Here is an 8,092-nt window from a genome sequence, read left to right on the forward strand (position 1 = left end):
ACGCCTGCATCCACGTGAACACATGCATATACATGCACACAGAGACATGCACACACATACATGTAGACACACACCCACACACAGAGACATGTATGCACACCTGCATCCACGTGAACACATGCATATACACGCACACAGAGACGCACACATGCACGCATGCCCACACATACACATGTACACATGTACCACTGCCACTACCACCCTCAGAGTTAACGACATCATTCATTATTTTCTTCCCAGCACTTACTAAATATGTTTTTGTCTTGTTTGTATACATGTGTAGTATCTCTCCTTTGCTTGGACTCCAAGACATTAGGGACTTGTTTTCTCTCCACATGGTTATATCCTCAGCACCTAGCCCAGTACCAGGCACATCACAGGTTCTAGCAAAGTACCTGTTGAATGTACATATTGAATGAGCTGAGTGAGATTAGCTTGATTTTATCTTAAATTTTGAAATAGAAATCAAGCTTGTTATTTAAATACAGCAATAAAAACATAAAAGGACTTTTGAAAAGGAAGGGTTAACAGCCAGTTTTGTGGTATTTTCTCAAGTCTCAGGGATACCTGAGCATCTAACCCTTGTTCAATTCTCCTTACAATACTAACTCCAGGACTTAGTATTCTAGCTTTAGAAGTATGACTCTACTGAATCCAAGAGAAATGAGAATCTAGCCAAGAACTATCTATGGGACCAAGCCCTGTACCTTGTGGTAAAGATTGTTTCTCAAGTCATGAACAACCAGCATCGATGGCATGGAGCTGCCCCTGAGAATGGAGCTAGATGGGCACACCAGAGGTGGCTGCATGACTAGCTAGACACATGCGCTGGGTGCTATATGAGTAGGTAGAAAGCTGAAGGAGAATCTGAGTGTTGGCCTTTCCTGAGCTGGCCTTGTTCATGTATTGTTTCTCTTGACCACATGCATTCTGACTTCAGATGACGGTCAAAGTTTAATTCTCCTTGGAAGTCATATCTCTTCTGAAGGGAGCCCCAGAGTACCAGGTATCCAGAGGAAGAACAATTTTGAGGCTACAAGTCTTTAAATGTCGAAATATGATTTTAGAAGATATTTCATCAGAATTCCTTGAAGATTAGAATGAGGGTCCACAAACTACAGCTCACTGGCCAAATCTGACCAGCTATCCACATCTTTTTGTAAATAAGGTTTTATTGGAATAGAGTCATGTTTATTCATTGATGCAGTTGTCTCGGACAGCTTTTGCCCTATAACTGGAGAGCATATGGCCTACAAGGCCTAAATTATTTACTATTTGAGCATTTATAGGAAAAGTTTCGTGATCTCTGAAGTAGAACATACAAATGAGACTCCCTTTTATTCTAACAGTAAAACTTTCAGTTATTAATGTGAATTTACAAATAGCATTCAATGCAGGCCTGGGCCTTGTGGCATAGTGGTTTAGTTCAGTGTGCTCCCATTCAGCAGCCCAGGTTCACAGGTTCAGATCCTGAGTGTGGACCTACACCACTCATCAGTCATGCTGTGGTGGTGACCCACATATAAAGTGGAGGAAGATTGGCACAGATGTTAGCTTAGGGGTAATCTTCCTCAAGCAAAAAAAAAGAGGAATATTGGCAACAGATGTTAGCTCAGGGCTAATCTTCCTCAGGAAAAAAAAAAATAGCACTCAACGCAACCAGAATTCTACCAAGTTTTGCTTGCATACAACTCTATTAGACTCCTCTTAGAGTCTCCTCTCAAAAAAATGTTTGCCTGCTTTGCCCCCTGGACATTCTATTTACAACTAGTCATCACTTTTAACCTGTTAACAACTTGCCTCCATTACATTCTCCCTCTCTGCTGCCCTCCACATGGTGTATGCCTACTGCCATACTTGCATGCTGTGATATTTTGAAAATGTTTCTATGTTTTTAAGACTCTACAGGAATCACCATGACTCCCTCAGGAAGAATGTTCTGGAATTGTTCAGATTCTTTACCATTTATAATTTTTTTAGAATTACATGTATTCTTCAAATGTTTCACTCACCACAGAATTGGGAAAACTATTTAAAATAATATTATATATTTGTTGACATTATATAGATGCAGAGAAGCAACAGCCATATTAAGGTCCAGTTTTCAAACAAATTTCTCTTAGAAATAATATATAAGATTCAAATTGTAAAATAAGCTAGAAAATGCAACTGACAGAAATGATAGTTTACATTCTCAGGCTCAAAAGAAATGGATATTTTATGACAGTGATAGCAAACTTGGAAAGCCTGAGCAAATGTTTTTCCACAGTAAACGTTTGAGTATTGACAATTTTCTATCAATTCATAGGTATGCCTGAAGATATTGAATCTGATGCTTGTTTTACCAAGTATAGATTTTTTCCTCTGTAATTGTGAGAAATACGTTGTTAAATATCCAATAGAGTAGAGATAGTAAATAATTTCCTTGCAGAAAGTGAAACAAGAAATAGTCTCCTTTCCTCTTTCCTTGTCTAGCAGTGTCTGGAGCACAGTACTCAATAAATGATTGAATGAGTGAATGAAAATCAAGTTTAAGTCACATTCTGTATAAATGGATTTGAAAAATACATCTCTTTTGCTGGGATTATCATTCTTGAATAAATTTATAACTGCATGGTTTTGGCTCTTGCTTATTATAGAATCACTTAAAATCAGATTACTGCCTAAGGAAACGTTTGGACAACATTCAAGAAAGAATGCCCAACCTGATGCACGTGCGTGGTTCCACTGGCAAGCAGACATGGAAGGATTCAACTTGTATATTTGGGGTTTTTTTGTTTGTTTATGTTTTGGTGAGGAAAATTGGCTCTGAGCTAACATCTGCTGCCAATCTTCCTCTTTTTGCTTGAGGAAGATTGCCCCTGAGTGAACATCTGTGGCCATCTCCCTCTGTTTATATGTGGGACGGCACCACAGCATGACTAGGTGAGCAGAGTGTAGGTCTGTGCCTGGGATGCAAACCCATGAACCTTGGGCCGCCAAAGCAGAGTGTGCAAACTTAACCACTACTCCACCTGGCTGGCCCCAACTTGTATATTTGTTTTTATACTTTCATACTTGCTTTACTATTTGCAAATCAAGATGAGCTGGCTTATTAGAAACTAATGATACCAATAAATATAGATACATAAATTCACCTAACAGAGTCCAGAAATATATGGTTGATTCACATATGTGGTCAATTCATTTTTGACAAAGAGGCTAAGACAATTCAACAGAGAGAGGAAAATCTTTTAAACAAATGAGGGTAGAACAACTGAAAAATTACTATCAATGCTCCACTTTCACCACACACAAAAATTCATTCAAGGTGGACCATAGAACTAAATATAAAACATATATGAAAATATATAAATATAAACACTATAAATCTCCTAGAAGAAAGCACAGAATATCTTTTTGATCCTGTTATTTGCAAAGATTTCTTGGACAAAACGCCAAAAGCACTAAATTTAAAAGAGAAAGAATTAAAAATTTTCCTTCATAAAGATTAGAAAATTCTACTCCTTAAAAAACACCATTAAGAAAATTAAAAGGCAAGCTGTAGATTGAGAAGAAATGTTTGCAAGACATATATTTGAAAAAGATTTATATCATATGTATAAATATATATATTATGTCCTATGTCAAGTAACTCAATCTTAAAAATGCACAAAGCTTAGAATAGACTATTCACAACAGAAAATGTATAAATAGTCATTAAGCTCATGAAATAAAATTCAACATTATTAGTTGTTAGTCATTAGAAAAATGCAAATTAAAACCACAGAGATACCACTAAACACACACTAGAATGGCTAAAATTAAAAAGATTGCTAATACCAAGTGTTAGTGAGGATGTGGAAAAACCAGAATGCCCATGAATGCCTGGTGGAGGTGTGAAATATTATAATCATTCTGGAGAACTGTTTGGCAGTTCCTCACAGAGTTAAACGTACACCTACCTGATGACACGGGCATTTTATCCCTAAATAATTACCCGAGAGAAGTGAAAATGTATGTCCACAAAAAGATGTATACAAATGTTTGTAGCAGCTTTTACTCTTAGTGAAAAACTGGAAACAACGTAATATATATGATCAAATAAATGAATAAACAAATTATGGCATATTCATACAATAGAATATTACTTCACAATAAAAATGAACACTCCACTGATACACACAATGACAAGGATCCCTCTCAAAAATATTATGCTGAATAACAGAAATCAGATACAAAAGAGTATGTACTGAATTATTCCACATATGAAACCCCAGAACAGGCAAAGCCAATCTGTAGCTGACAGAAAATAGTGATTTTCTGTTTTAGCGATTGCTTGGTGGGTAGATGGATGGGTGGAGAACGGACTACAGAAGTTAATGGACGTGTTCTTATATTAATTAATATTAGTTACGTGGATGTAATCATTTGTCAAAACTCATCAAACTGTGTACTTAAAATGAGTGCATTTTATTGTATGTAAATTATACATCAGTAAAGATCATATAAAAAAGAAAAAATCTAAAATGGGCAAAAAATGTGAGCAGATGCTCAATGAAAGTGAGATATAAATCTCCAACAATCTCATGTGAAAATGCTCAACTTCATTAGTTATCAGGGAAATGCTAATTGTAACCACAGTGACATATCATTTCATACCTATTATGAAGTTAAACAAACATCTACCTATCTTTCATCAGTTTCAATTCTAGGTCTGAACTCAAGATAAATGAAAACATATGTCCACCAAAAGGCTTGTGTAAGAATGTTTATAGCAACTTTAGTTATATGAGACCCAATCTGGAAACAAACCAAATACCAATCAATAGAAGAATAGATAAACAAATGTGGAATAATACTGTAATGCAATAATACTCACCTACGCAAAGAATTGAACTAGTAATATACACAGCAACATGGAAGAATCTCAAAAACATTCTCCTGAGCCAAAAAAGTCAGATACAAGAATATATACTGTATGATTCTATTCATATAAAGTCCATGAACAGTCAAATTATTCATGGAATATAAATCAGAATTGTGGTTGCCTGTGGAGGGAAGATTGACTGGAAGGGATGTGAGCAAACTTCCCAGGTGATAGAAATATCCTGTCTTGATTAAGGTGATGGGTTACGTGGTTACACATATTTATCAAATTCATTGATTTTAGGAACTTCAATTTAAGAACTTAAGAGTAATTATTTTTCTTTGAATTCCTTTTCTATAGCAAGGAAATATTTACTACACACTGGTGAGAAGGAAGCAGAAGAGATCAAGATTATCTGAAATAAGTAGCCATTATTAGTTGAAAGGTAAGATTTGAGACTGATTAGCTATCAGCCAACAGAGAAAGAGCCCACCTGAGAGCCTCACCTTGTGACATTTGTTCTTTGCCTTGGTACTTTGGCTTTTATCACAGCCTCTTGAGCCCCTCAGGGAGGGGGCTGATGGAAACAGGAGCAGAATAGCTGGGAGCGCCACAATTCACATTCACTCTTGCAGGAGTTCTTATAGTAACAGGAGCCCTGGCCTTTGTCGCCTGGATGTATCCTGGCAACCTGTCAACAAAAGGGACAGGACAGAGTTCTCTAGTAATGGATTGGAAAAATCCAAAACAAGGAGTGAAGGAACTTAGAAACTGACAGCAGATTGGGTACGGACCTTAGCTTCCTTTGAAGTTGACTCCAGAAACTTTACCGATGGATGAATCAAACAAGGAGAGGCAGATGAATTTAAATCACAAGGCTCTTCTTGGTGTGGGAAGAAAAAGAAACAAAACTTACTGACTGTCTTATTGACATTTTCTAGGGTCTTTAAAAAGCATCAGCTATATAGGAGAGCTTAGCCTCTTCTAAAAGAGGGAGATGGATATTCCCCATGGCTCTCAAAGATCTGTGCTTTGGTCTAAAACATAGGGAAATACAAGATGTAGAAGATATGGTTAGCTTATTTTCTAATCTATCTTAAGATAGAGCAAACATTTTTAAAAACTAAGGTCAACATTTAAAAATGTACCTGAAATAATTATGATTTTTAGGCCCCATGTTTAAAGATACTCTGAGACACTAAGCTAATTATGGTACAATCCTACAATGAAATACTCCTGCAGCATTAAAGCTCAGGAAGGTAAAACGTTTCATTAACACAGGAACAAGTCCACAATATATTTCTAAAAAGAGATGCTACAAACAGAGTAAACAATATGATCTTATTACACTCTGTGTATGTGTGTGTGTGTGCATATGCATGCACTTAAAGAACATACATGAAAATGTTAATGGTAGTAACAGCTGGATGATGAGACTAAGAAATACTTTATTAAATGTTTCTTAGAGCTGGGAGTTGGGGGAAAAATCCCCCTAACCTTTAAGATTCTAAAACTCTGTCGCTCACCCCTAGATAATTGAACTGGGATATATAGGTAATTCACAGGACTGTTAGTTCTGTTGAAGTGACTTCAGACCACACAATCTAAAGACACCACTGGCTAATGAAGTTCCACATTCTAACATCCTATAACACTCTAAAGATGAATAGACATATCCTCTACAGAAAGTTAAAGATATCTCAGGTATACCATCACATAAGATAATTCTAATTTGGATGCTTTTCGTTTGAAACCTTTCATAAGATGCCATATATGGATGATCAAACGTGCTTAAAATGACTTAAGAACTGCTATAAGAGGGACTAAATATTGAGATGGAGGCAAGACAGCTTAGTTTTACATTTGACTTTTTACTATCTCGTGGGTCTCTAGTCAACATATTCCTTACTCTACGCAAACTTCATGCTTTCTCTGCCCTATTGTGAGCTACATGAGGGATTTTTCTAAAGAAATTGCCCAACAAATAAACACCATCCCAAATGCACACACAGTATTCAGTCCAGTGGCCGGCTTTTTGGGCCAGATGGCAGAGGAACAGACAGGAAATGCTGGCCTGGGACAGGACAATCCCGGGAAAACACCGAGAGAGCAGATATTTCCATGCTAAAATAGGGCAAAGGGTTCTTTATCTGGACTGCAGCCGCTGCTCTCAGGAGGCCCAACACGACAGCTCCTCCAGCAGTGGGCACTGGGTAGCTAACGGAGCATCCACAGCCGTCTCTTCCCTGGTGGGGTCGCCGAGTTGCCAGCTGCTTTTCTGCAACCATCGGAGCTCCCTCTGAAACTGGCTCGAGAGGAGCTTTTGTTTTCCCTCAAATTCTCGACCCAATTGAAATTCATGGATTTATAGTTTCAGCTTAAATTAAACTTCCCGATGTTCAAATTTATTTCATCTTGTCAAAACAGGCCTTCTTAGGTGGCTCTCTCGCGCTTTCTCTGTCTTTTAAAGGGACCAAAACTTTTAAGTGGCTTATATTTTTTTTAAAAAATCAATCTTAAAAGGCAACTTGGACATCAAACAGCTCTTACAACACAACCTTTTGATGGCTTAAGTGTAAATGAAGCAGAAACATATGGATTCCATTTCCCATAAATCACACACGGTCCTTAAAAATCAAGGGAGAATGTGCTCAGCACGATGTATTCTGTTTGGTTGAACCCAAAACTTCTGAAGAATACTTAGAGGCTGATGAATCCAAAATATTTACCCATCCCTATTTATAACATTGGGGGGAAAAGCCCTTGATTCATGGTGACAGCTAAACTGCTCACATCTGCTGAGTGGGCAAGCAGGCCCAGAGCTTCAAGATAACTGTGTTCCTTCTTCTGTTCCCACTCCAGACACTCAACTAACCTCAGATCAAAGACACTGAAGCCCTTGCTTAAACAGAGCTTGTCTGGTTTGGTGTGACTTGAGCTTTTCTCACCTAAAACAATTGCGAGTTATTTCAAGCTATTTGATGTCCAGTCATGTTTGTGTCACTGCAGGATGATGCCAGCCTCCACCAATGATCCCTCGTGGCAGCAGCCCCACCACAAGGAATTCTGGCTTATTTTCCCTTCATAAAACCACAGCTGTTGTGCATTCACAAGCCCCTGACTTTTTCATCAAAGGAATAAATCATGGTGATTTTATGGAGCAGGAGAAACGCTGCTCCTAGCTGCTATCTCTGATCATCCTGGTGTCTCTTCATTGATGCAAAGCCCAAATCTCACTCTAAA

General features: G+C 37.7%; 1 protein-coding gene across 2 annotated transcripts in view; it reads right to left on the reverse strand.

The window, feature by feature from the left end:
• LOC124241678 (zinc finger protein 474-like) overlaps positions 1-5,459 on the reverse strand; it is a 58,133-nt gene extending 52,674 nt beyond the window's left edge. The window contains exon 1 of one of the 2 annotated variants that reach the window (XM_046665642.1): positions 5,356-5,459. The gene's annotated coding sequence lies outside the window, so the exon portion shown is untranslated. The remainder of the gene's footprint in view (positions 1-5,355) is intronic. The other variant, XM_046665643.1, reaches the window with a different exon arrangement.
• Positions 5,460-8,092: the final 2,633 nt, after the last annotated feature.

Source organism: Equus quagga, chromosome 7 (assembly GCF_021613505.1).
Source record: "Equus quagga isolate Etosha38 chromosome 7, UCLA_HA_Equagga_1.0, whole genome shotgun sequence".
NCBI lineage: Eukaryota > Metazoa > Chordata > Mammalia > Perissodactyla > Equidae > Equus > Equus quagga.